Source organism: Nelusetta ayraudi, unplaced genomic scaffold, assembly GCF_046127955.1.
Source record: "Nelusetta ayraudi isolate G7.1 ecotype Tasmania unplaced genomic scaffold, CSIRO-AGI_Nayr_v1 ptg000136l, whole genome shotgun sequence".
NCBI lineage: Eukaryota > Metazoa > Chordata > Actinopteri > Tetraodontiformes > Monacanthidae > Nelusetta > Nelusetta ayraudi.
The window spans coordinates 3,552,125-3,564,144 of NW_027466186.1; the positions used below are offsets into that span (position 1 = coordinate 3,552,125).

Sequence of the window (12,020 nt, forward strand, 5' to 3'; positions counted from 1 at the left end):
TAAATTAATACCTGTAAAGCTCATCATCCGAGAACAACTCGCTGTTATTGAAAGTAGCAGCCTGGGCCACTATTGATAAAATTTAAATGACCAGGAAGCTCAAAGGATTTTGTCTGTTAAAGTTCTGAAACTGCCCACCTCCTATTTTTTGATTATTTTTTTGTTGAAGTCTTTAAATGATTCCCTCCCTGAATGACACATTTTGAACAATCTTTAAATTAAGCCATGGTACATTTGACCATCACAATGACTGTTTATCACTCAAATGTTTTCACTTTCGAAACAATGTAGCCGGTGCCCTGTTATTTCATTTGATTGTCCTTGCTGCGTTAATGGCATGTAATGTAACGGATCTGAAACTTGAATCACAGGCCATTGGAAATGAAAGACGTTTGCGGGAGTCCATGAAATTGACTCATTCTTGTGCCCTTCCCTTGATGCGCAGTTGTCCTTTTTGTTTTGAGCCCAAACACCAAACCAAAAAAAAATCTATCCTATGTATTGTTCAGGCTCACAATTCCCATTCCCGGTGTGCGAAGGAGCCCATAAACCTTCGGACTAAGCCACTATTCAACCGTGCAACGCGCCCTCAAAGTTCTCACTGTTGCGCTCCCTCGGAAATGTTTCCCCTTGGTGTCCCCCAGGGGGCGACGCTGTTGATGACAACTCTGATTTTAAACCAGGCTAACTAGCTGCTGCTCCTTCTGTGCTCTCTCAGTCAGGGGTTGATGTGCCAGGGCACCGCTGTGGGAATGCAGCGCTACAAGTACCGACCGCGAACATGCACTGGTTAACGTTTTATATTTCGAGCGCTATCACTTTTTTTTTTGTTCTTTTGCCACCCCTCCACGCTGTTTCTCTTCTTATCAATGGTTATCGCGTGAACTGACCTCAGCCCTTCTTCCCCTGAGCCCTGTTGCTGACTTCATGTAACAAAAAACTGAAGACCCAACTAAAAGCAGGTCGGGGAGGGCTTGAAAGGTGAGAAGATGTGGGGGGAAAACATTGCGAAGGAAGAAGATTTCGCTCCAGGCCTCCGCAGCTAACGAGCAACTGTCAAAACACTCTGCACGATACTGAAGCGGCGGCGGCTGCGGCGGCGGCACCTAAAGGTCATTAGTGTCAGGAAGAGCTCACTCGGCAAGCGCCATGTCGTGGTTTTTTTTTTTTTATTTTTTATTTATTTTTTTTATAAAACATACCAAATGTTTACATCTGCCAGTCCCTTCGAATTAACAAGGGCTTAAGTGAGTGGCACCTTGCTATTTGCCTTTGGAAGATTTTTTGCTACTTCACTGGGTTTCTTTCCCTCGGCTGGGCTTTGATTAAGCAGCGCGACGTGACAGTCTTCAGGCTGTCTGTCGCTGCAGAAGTGCATTTAAAAGATAAAATGAATGCAGACACGTTGGCAGGGATCCATGTTGTGTCCGCCGTGTTGTTGAAATAATTTTAAATTAAGACCCATGAAGCATGAAGTCGGGGTGTCTGTGTGCACGTAATGTAATATCTTATCTCGAGTGTGGATCTCTTTGCTTTATTCTTGATAAGGCGTTTGGGGGGTGTTGTTAGCACTCTGCCATTTTGTACTTTTTAGAGGAACATCTGCTAATGTCTGACCACGACAAAATCTACTGCTCCACTTTTCAAAAGTATAGAATAGCTGCGTTTCCACGACAGTTTTTTTTTTGCAAAATAAAAGCGATATTTCTAAGTACAGTTGCGATTTGCAGGCGTTTCCATTGAATGGTTTTAAGCGTATAAGCTGTAATTCTCGTCCACCGAGACCCCACTTTGAGGAGGACGGAGGTGCAAAACTCCTTGTATAAATAAAAGAGTTTTTTCTAAGTTTAGGTGTTTTCATTACCAGGTCTTTCTTGCGATATTTCGGTTTTGCGCAGGTCGTGTTAACAGTTGATAAGCCAAAAACCAAAACTCTCCCTTAATGGCCGATGACACAGTGACGATTACATTACCTACCCGAGCAAATGGTTACCTTTAGCCGCACATTTACCACCGTTATGCCTCTTTTGCTGCGTTACCGGCAAGGCATTTTTTTGAGGCTTTCTGGTACGTTTTGAATGCACAGAAATTTGGCATAGTAAGTTTTGAGTATTCCAAGTCTGCGATTTAGGTCACTTCTTTCAGGGCACTGATTTGACAGCGTCATTTTTTTTCTTTCCAAATCTACATGTCAGCAATTATTTTGCAGAGTCACATCAATCACAAAGTGCAGACGCTGACACACACTTGACACGCACGCTGCTGCTTTGCGCGATTCCCAGAAGGATGCACTTGCCATTTAAAATCATCAAGTTGGCAAATTCCGTGTCCGCATTATCTTGTCAACAGTCTGAGATAGATTGCTTTTATTTGCTGCAGCTCAACACATAAAGGCATAGTTTTAAAGCTTGCAGTCAGAATGGAGCCCAAGTGATTTACCTGAAAATGACTTGGCAAAATGTTACGCTTGTAAATTTGCGTGGGTGGCGGAGAATACGATAAGCCCTCAGTTTCCAGTTTTGTGTGGCTACAATGGCCGTTTCCATTAACCTTGGACGTTTGGATTTTGAGGCGGGAACGATGACATGTTCCTGTTGCGAGTCAGAAAAGCAACCTGGATTGTTGTTGTCAGCATTTCCAGCTAATACCAGTATATTGCGGCAAGCCTCACGATTGTTTGCCAGTGAAAGAAAAAATGGATGGATGTGGCTTTTGTGTGGCAACTTTTTCTCAATTATGAGATAGCGACACTGAGTTTACAGTCCAGTGCTGTTCCCCAGAGTTTTGGAGTTTTCCCTCCAATTTTCTGACCTTTAAAAAAAACAACAAGAAACGAGCTCAGGTGGAATTTAATGAAGTTCTCAGCTGTTATAAAGGGCATTATGAAGTGTTTCTTTTAACATATAGTTAATTGACAGTGCTCTTGACTCTTGTACTAGTTCTCAAACCTGTGACATTACAAATACTATTTCAGGTGATCCAAAAAGTAATTGCAAATTAAACTGATTGCTTTACATTTGCTTGCGTCTTCTTGCAGGGCTGGGCACATTGTGGTTAAGCTTTAAGTAAGGGATTGGCTTTTGGCATCGAAGAATCACAAATATAGCTGTGTGCGTGCGCGCGTTTTTGTGTGCGAGCCAACTTGTTTGCTATACTGCTGTTTCATCAACAGGTGCCAGTATGGAGCCGTAATTGCGGCCCGTCCACAGCAGCTGTGGCCAGTATGAGAGGGGAAAAGCAGAGGAGGGGAGTAATTGAGCTCATGCAGCAGAATCGGACCCAGATAGAACCTTGGCTGAACCCCAGCCCTCCTATTTACCTCGTCCTTGCACCGCTGCGTCCTTGTGAGATCGACAAAATGTATGGAGGGAGATGCGCGGAAACTGCGCTCACTTAATTCTGCATGCTTTTTTTTTTTTTCCCCCTCACACTGGAGGGACACCAGCGGGCGTGTTAACAACCAGGAGCCCCTGCCCTCCTCTTTTGTTGCGATATCAACGATAATAAGACGTCGTATCCGGCTGCAGGTATTATTAGCGGAGGCCGCCGCATGTTTTATAAATTACCCCGGACATTGCTGGGGAATAAATGCAACCCTCGCTCGGCGCAAAACAAAAAACACGGCCCCCTCGTTTACACTTCAAGGAGAAGTGTTAATTAGCCTCTGAAAAGCCTTTGTTTCTTAAGAGACAAAACTGTTGCTCAGCATTTCCCCCTGTTCTCAATCCTCGCCTTAAATTAACCATTAAATGTCGGAAAATCTATTTTGACAGATTGCAATTCAAACCCCCGACTCTCGGCAGCGAGTGGAGCTGTCAGCCGTTTGGCCGGAGCGTTGTCATTATCTCTACATTTCTTTGACATCGGCCGATTGTGGAGGCATCGATGAATGAGTGTGAAAGAGGGACTAACGTGAAAGCGCATGACGGACCAGCATGTGGCAGGGAACAGGACAGCTAATGATGGTTAACGAACCGACGGTAGAACACTGGGAGAGAAAATAAAAAAAATAATAATATGAGCGCTGTGTGGTGTTCTGAAGTTCATGCAGTCGTAATTTTATTTTATTAAACTTTTGCGAAATTACAGCACACAGGAGGTCATTATTCAGCTGTTCAGCCTCTGTTCCGGCGTGACGCACCTGACAAAACCCCGCTGGCACCCAGCGGGTTGAATGGATGTGAATAAACGTTAATATCGAACTTATACTGAGATGTAGATTTTACTGGCTTTTAGTGAAACCGTAGGGCAGAACTCAACCACGTCCTGTCCATTATTCTGGTCATTATTCTGGCAAACCTACTGTGTAGCCTGTATAGGGTAACGCCTTGTCGAAAGTGTCATGACAACAGTTGCCCGAGGGTCAGTTTCCACCATCCAAAACTACCAGATTTAGTCAGTCCAGCCTGCAGTTTTCTCCCTCATGCCATGTCTTAAATTCTTTAATGCTTCCCACTTGAATTATTCACAAATGGATAAAAAATGGATTTACAATGAGGGATGGTAATTTGTCCGTCCTGTCTGTCAGAATGAAGAGTTTTCTTTGACAGTTTTGTGCCCAGTTTTGTTCCTGGGAAGATATACAGGTTTGCAGTATCTTTATTTTCCACTAAACTGTTTGCAGATTTTCCCATGCATGTAGTAGGAATGTGGAAAACAGACTTGAATACTGTCTAGAACAGGTGTCACCAACGTGGGCAGCAGGTAGCACCCCAAGGACATCATGAGTAGCCCGCAGACCCGTTGGAAAAATTGCACAGCTCGTTGAGCTGTGTCTAAAATTCAATTTTATCCAACCTTGTTAAGTCATAATTATTGAGAACTCGTGATCTTGATAAGTGTCTTCACATAGATAAGTATCATTAATAATAATGTATAACTCAGAGAGTTTGTTATTTCAGGAGAATCTAGCAAACTGGTAGCCCTTCATACGGCTCAGCACCCATGAAGTAGCTGTCAGTGCCAGAAAGGTTGGTGACCCACCCCTGGTCTAGAACATTGTGTAAACCCTCTAAATCTCAGTCACATGTTAAGTGAGCGTGTTTGGCAAAAAAATGACTGATTTTCATGCATATTTGCATGATGCTGTCACTTCTTTGAAGCGTGCCATTCCTCAATGGTAAGTGCGTTTCAATATTTCAGCCCTTGTCACTAGTGTCCCTCAGCAGGAGGAGTTGTCTTGGAGGTGAAATAAAATTAGCAGCCACCCTCTCTAAATAGGTGCAGAGGAGAGAGCTGCCTCCAATAGTCTCTGTCTGTTCCCCTACCCCCTCTTTCCCTCTATCTGAACTCTATTTATCAGTGATTTGCTCCCGCATGCTGTTGCGTTTTCCTTTCTTAGGTCGACATCATCAGTCTTTATTTGTCTTCCTCTGGCTCTCAATCCTTGTCGCAGCAGACTTGATTTGGTGAATTTACAAGAGAAAGCTGTAAGAACTTGCAAAAATATCACCCTATAAATTTCATATTTCTATTCGTGACAATTATTTTGGACGACATCTATTATTTTATTTTATTTTTTTATCTGTGGTGAAGCATGTTCCAAAAAATATTAACAAAATAAGTCTCTGAATGTAGATCTTTTGATTCTTTTCGTCTGTCACTTTGCTACGACAACTTTGAAAGCTCCCAACATAAAACACTCACATTGTTGCTATGAGCTCGAAAGATAGAAACAGTTGATCTACAAAGTAGGTTGGGTGTAGTTGTCTCTGTATTTACAGGTGTACGCCTATTTTCTACATTTGGTACAACATTAATAAGTCAGTTCACCTGTTTTCTTTATACATATTCAGTTGTTTTTTTTGGCAGAGGAATACTAGCCAGGCGGGGGTAAAGGCACGAGTCCGTTTTGCAGTCATGCCATAAAAAAGCACCCGAAGACATCCACCACATTATTTTTTTTTCTTAAATATAAATAATGAGGGGTGTGGTCATCACCCTGTGGCAGAAATATTGATTTTCAATCTGACTGAACTCCACAGGAACTGGAGCTGTACAGGTTGTAGCTGCCGTGAGCCATTAAATATGCAACTGAAGCATAATGTGAAACATAAAAAACAAATATTTAAATAAATAAGTGAGTGTTGGACTCTCCATAGTTTCATAAACCTGCTGTGACCATATGTGAAAAGCACAGGAGGAATACTACCAACACATACACAGCTGCATGGTGTCTGGGAGAAATCAGCTTGTCGGGCTATTCAGCTTGAGTACCATGCACGAAAATGCCTTCACACCGCCGTACGCTGAACCTGTATGCACAGCAGCGACTTTTACTTTATCACATAAAGTTGATTTCCTCTTCATGTGTCTTCAGAAAGGATTTTGTCATGACTGAAGTCATTAACCCTCACTGTAATGCCATTGACTGGATGCCCTTTTCCATCTTTTCTAGCAGCATTACTTTCACCTTGGTAAATCGAGTCAGTTTTATAGCTGGGGGGTCCGGGTGGGGAGGGTTGCGGGGCAGTAGTGGCAGCCGTCGCATTGTTTAAACACCCGGACGACTCGTCATGCATTTATATTCCAAAGCCTCCTGTTGGTATTCCATTTCCGTGCAGCTGCTGTTCGAGATTTTGAAGTGACCTTCATATGTGTCACATGTAGAGTTGCCCAATGATCCCCCAGGTTGCCCACAGTTCTTTGCTGTGACAGTAATGTCAGCAGAGCGCAGGTAGATGGCGACCACACAATCGCCAGAGGCCTGACGTATTGATGTACTTTATTTCATTCAATAGAAAGTCTGACCCACTATCACACAGTGAAGAAATGTTTAGGTAAATGACCCATTGCCATTTATCCTGGGTCTTGTGATGGTTAAAGTAATTACACACCTTGTTCTTAAGTATCCGTGATCGTTGACCCGCCCACTGCTGAACACACCTGTTACTCGAGTCCCGGTGATGGTTAAGGTGCAGTACAATAAAAACAAACAAACAGTTAAAACGCCTGCTAAACATTTTAACAAAAATAACTGAAAACCAACCTTTTTAACCCATTTCTATTTTATAATATATAAATAGTATTAGGTTATTTTGATCATTTTAACCGGGTTACATGTATATTGCAGCAAGCGTGAGCAAGTGAACAAACCTGGCGTACCAATGTTATCTAAAATGAGGCTAAATATAACCGAAATCCTCAGAACTCTATTACCATACTGTTGTCAGGTTACTAAGGAGACCACTGTCATGTACTTTGTAAAACTTTCTGAAGTTCAACCATTTGCTCGCGGTCGAGGTGGTAGCGTCTCGCAATTTGTTATTGTGGGTAGGACACCTGTTTGGATAGACGGGACGAGTCAGAGATTCACATGCACTAACAAGCATGCACGACCAGTCCGGCTTTGAAAATAAAAGGATAATAAGAGCTCGATACCAATTGGCCGTGGTATTACTCAGTGTTTACTTTTGAAGGACAGAAGCCCTTTCCATCTTATTGCCACTTTGGTTTACTGCCTCGGGCAGTGTTGGAATCATTTCAGTCTGGTAATTAGCAATATTTTGGATGGTTTCAAGATGACTTGTAATGAAGCAGACATCATTTGGCAAAGAGGCAATGCATTTTACGAGGAAGCCAAGGACTTGAACAAAGGTTATTTGGATTGGTTTATTGGGCATCGTTTTGTTTCTGTGAGTTCTTCTCTTTTTTTCCCCCTTTATTTTTGTAATATTTATCTACATGTGTTAAGGATTGCTGTTCCAGTCTTGGAAATAATTTTCGACCGCGCCAGTTCCTCCTCGTTCTGCCACTACCCAATGCCAATGGTAGGGGCTTGCCAGGGACCCATATTGGCTCTTGTCTTTCTTTGCCTTGGCCTCGAGCACAGGAACAGTCGTCAGACTGTTGAAACAAATTTAAGACTTACCTGAATTCAGCCAAGCTTCCTCTTTTGTTTGTTGAGTTTTTATTTATTTTTGGATAGTTGAACAGCACACGATGGCCGGTAGTTACTTTTGATTGTCAGATGTGAAATGAAGGTTTGGCTTTTCCAGTCCCAACCAGATGCAAAACACTAAGGAAAATGGCAAATATATCTTGTTATCAGAAACGATGCAATGCCATTGATTAAAAAAGAAAAAAAAGTTTGGTTTTTCAGATTGGCAATCATCTCAAGTTCATTTGACATGTGTGACTTTCCTCCCGCCGCCATTTGAATCTCTTGGCAAAACCAATTAGCCAGACAATCTCGGAGTGAAGTTCACATGACCATTCTGTGAGCCATTTAGAACTGTTGTGATAGATTTAATAGCTCCAGAAATTATACTATAGAGACTCTGAAAAATCATATTAATTTCCCATGACTCCTCAGTCTAATGGACACGTGTATCTCATTAGAGACTCATTAGTGTAACTTGCCACTGTTTACTATAAATGTGTTGCAATAGATCCACCCTTTCCCATGCAGATTAGGTCTCCGTTTTTGGTTTGGTTCCAGTCTGAGGTTCACTTAATTAATTTTGTTTCAGGCCATGATTTTATTGTTGCCAGTTGTATTTTCTGTTAAGATTTACAGCTAACTGCCAAGAAAGTAATTCAGTACTTTTTTTTTGTTTCTTTGTGTGTGATTTTTTTTTTTTTAATCATTTGAGCGACGGTATATCAGCCCAAGTGAGCTGGGTTGATCTCAATGAAGCCAAGTTGCCAGAATGGAAATTATGCTCTGTGGTCAGTTCTAAATATGTTGTTGCCTCGGATATTTGAGACATTTGGGATCATTTTTGAAGCCCTTCAAAATGAACACCGAGAGCCCATACAAAAAGAACACTGTTAAATGCAAAACATTAGACCCCTTACAAAACGCACAAATATCAACAATTGTCCTCACACACTGAACTTCTATGATGAACATGTATAAACTTTAGACAGTAAAAATCCAAGAATGATTTTGGTACTGCTATTGGCTTGGAAATGCCAATGGCTCGATTAGACAGGGTAATGATCATTTTGACCTTACCCTACCTGTTAATATGCTAAGCTATAATATTTAAAGACCATGTCACCATAAGCGTCTGCTCTTATCTAAAATTTGACTGTTCTCAGCGGCTGTCTGGTGCCGTGATCTCCTTTGACCAAGGTGAAGAGATACACATGAAATTATTCAAATAAATACACAGGCTTAACCCCTCAGAGTGGTTTGAACGTTTTAAGTATTTCTAAGTTTAATTGTTGTCGACAGCAGGGGGATTAAAAATGCCTCTGCTGTGATCTTGTGGATCTTTGCTGTAAATGCACTATTCAGTATGCAGTGAAGTGTTTGAGTATATATCTGGTGGGTTGGTAAGAAGGTAGCCTTCTCCCGTACTGATAAGGTCTTCCTTGAGGTTGGCCCTTCAATAGATTAGTCTACCTGCTCTAAATGGGAAATTGATTTCCTCCGTTTTCCTTGCTCCCCCTCACTGAGGCTAATTAGAAATCACTCGGCTGCCCACCCTTAAGAGAAATATATAAACAGTTAAGATATCATGTGACCTGCTATGTTTTCAGAATTTTTTTTACTGCAGCTCATTTGTAAAGCTGTGAATCTGTGAGATTGTCTCGTCTTTTCTATTTCCCAAAACCATCACTCCCTTTCAACTCTGGCCGTCGTGATGATGTGGGACTAGCTGTTAGCGGCGTACGGGGGCTGTATCTGCTTTTGACTGCCTACCTGGCATTATGAATAGAGAGTGTGGGTCCCTCGGGTGCCGTCCCCATCGCCATCACTTCTACTGTTTTATTCATTCACTCCTTTGTCTCATCACGATTCTGCCACACATTAAATTCTGTGCATGGAGGCTTTGGAGGGGCAAACCGCTACCCCAGGTGGGCTGCTGGGAGTCGTGGAAGACTAAAAGGTGAGCTTGAGGGAAGAGCAGGATGTGACAACAATGACAGATTTAAAGAAAGGGGCTTTGGAAGGCGAGAGGGAGGGGGTTTGAAGTGTTGGTTTTGGCGAGATGTAAGATGGGGAAAATGTCACTGTCCAAGAAAAATATACTACTAAACTCAAGGAGAAACAGTACGGTTGACAGCATAACTAAATAACTAAGACATGCCTGGGTGTGAAAGCAGCCTCAGAAAGATACATTTAATAGTCACAGCTGACTTACCTTGGCAAAATATATCTGGACAGAGAGAAGTGTTTCACCAATGAAAATGGGTTGAATAAAAGGACTTTGTTTTAACATTACATTTAAGGGCCACAATTAGGCTTAATCTTGCGTTAAACTTCATCTTTTTGTCCTTGTAGACCGTGTCATAGGTTTTTCTCTTCTTTTAGTGCGTTGGTGAGCCTCTGATTTACTGAGATCATGTTTAATGTCAACCTAGAATCATAAAGATCTTAAGTGCGATAATCGTATTTTCTAACTGGGACTTGCAGTTTAAATCTTTAATTCAACCTCAATGGGACCGCAAATGTCAGCTATGCTATTGTCGAGCCAATGCATTATCACTTGCAAGTACACATTTAAATGAGCCTCGGCAAGTGGATCAAATAGAACAGTCCATTTGTTCTCTACCATTCCAAAGTCCAAAATTAAAATCTATATTGTGTGCAATCAGACAGGCAAAGAATGCTTCCAACTTCCAAATCAAACCGCAATACAAAGCCCCTTTGACAGTGAGCACCATCACATGTGGCGAACTCATCAGTGTGTTGCACACCCGAAGCAGCTGCTTTGCTATTGTCTCGCTCCTGCCCGTGCCTCAGAGCGTCACTCTGTGTTTGTATGCCCGGCTGTGACCCAGTGTGTGTGTTTAGACGTCTGTATGTGTGTGTGCGTTTGTGAATGTGAGGCACACACGCATCCACGGGGCTTGCTTAACCAAGATTAATTGCTCCATATCCACTGTGCCAGGTGGGTGTGCTCACAAAAGACACACACTCGCAGACACTCGCACACATTCCATTATAGCCTGGCTTCAGAAAATTAGCCTCTCGCCTCTCCCTGCACCCTGGACCACAACCGCAACTCGATACCGCCATTTACTTGCCGACAACTTGCACATTCATCACTTTGTCTTCTTTTTGACAGTTGAGCACGTGTACCGACAAAGTGCCGCGACACAGGGACAAACCACCCGCTCTCCACCATTAGCCTCTGCTCACCTTGACCATATGTACGACAGGAGGTTGTTGATGTTGAAAAGTGTGAAAACCTAAAAGACAAATGGTAAAAGTGAGAAATCTTTACGGGTCTTTAGACGGTCAATTGTCGTACTAACATAACATGGGGCACATCCTATGTTGGCAAATATGTTTAGCCTTCTTAATTTGAGCGCCTAATACAAACCTAACATGATCATTGCTTTTCATCACTTTGAAAAATTGTTTGTGTCAGCAATTTACACTCCAGGGAGATGGAATGCAAGCAGGGTCATGGATCCTCATTTTCTTCTCCGTCCACTGAACCCTGTGGATCAATGCGTGGTGTTCGAGGTTATCCCCTCTTTCACTGGATGTAATTAGAGTATTCATTTTGTTCTATATCGCCTTCTCATTATACTTCATTTGAATCCCTTAAGAAATAATGTGTTTTCCATGCAAGAGCTTGGCATTTAAACCCAGTGAGGATTCTTCAGTCAGGCATCTACTTGCACTTTTTATAGTTTGAGAAAATTGGTTAAATAAGTGGTGGTTCACATTGACTGCTTTCACATTTTTTCATAGTAAGTTTGAGCTTGTGGCCATCTGCACCTGGAAGCCATTCATATTGTATACATTTTGATTTTATATTTATGTATTTTTCTTTTCCTCGTACTGCATTTGTTTCTCTGTCTAGCCATTTCTGGACATGGCTAGCTTTGAGAGCCAACGGGAGAAAAGAAAATCAATTCAAGGTTTATATAGGTGCACATAAAGACACTCGAGGGCAACGTCGGTAAGCTGACTGGTGGGTGGTATTGTCCCACCGGGACAAGCATAGCCCTAACGAATGAGACTCAGACAGAGCCTGGCAACCTGTTGAGGATCTTGTAATAAGATTTTCAGACACCTATGTCAGCGCTCTTATCATGTTAAATGTGCTGCGCGT

General features: G+C 42.2%; 1 protein-coding gene across 3 annotated transcripts in view; it reads left to right on the forward strand.

The window, feature by feature from the left end:
* Positions 1 to 12,020, forward strand: part of LOC142879378 (eukaryotic translation initiation factor 3 subunit H) — a 47,517-nt gene that overhangs the window by 7,724 nt on the left and 27,773 nt on the right. The window lies entirely within an intron of this gene.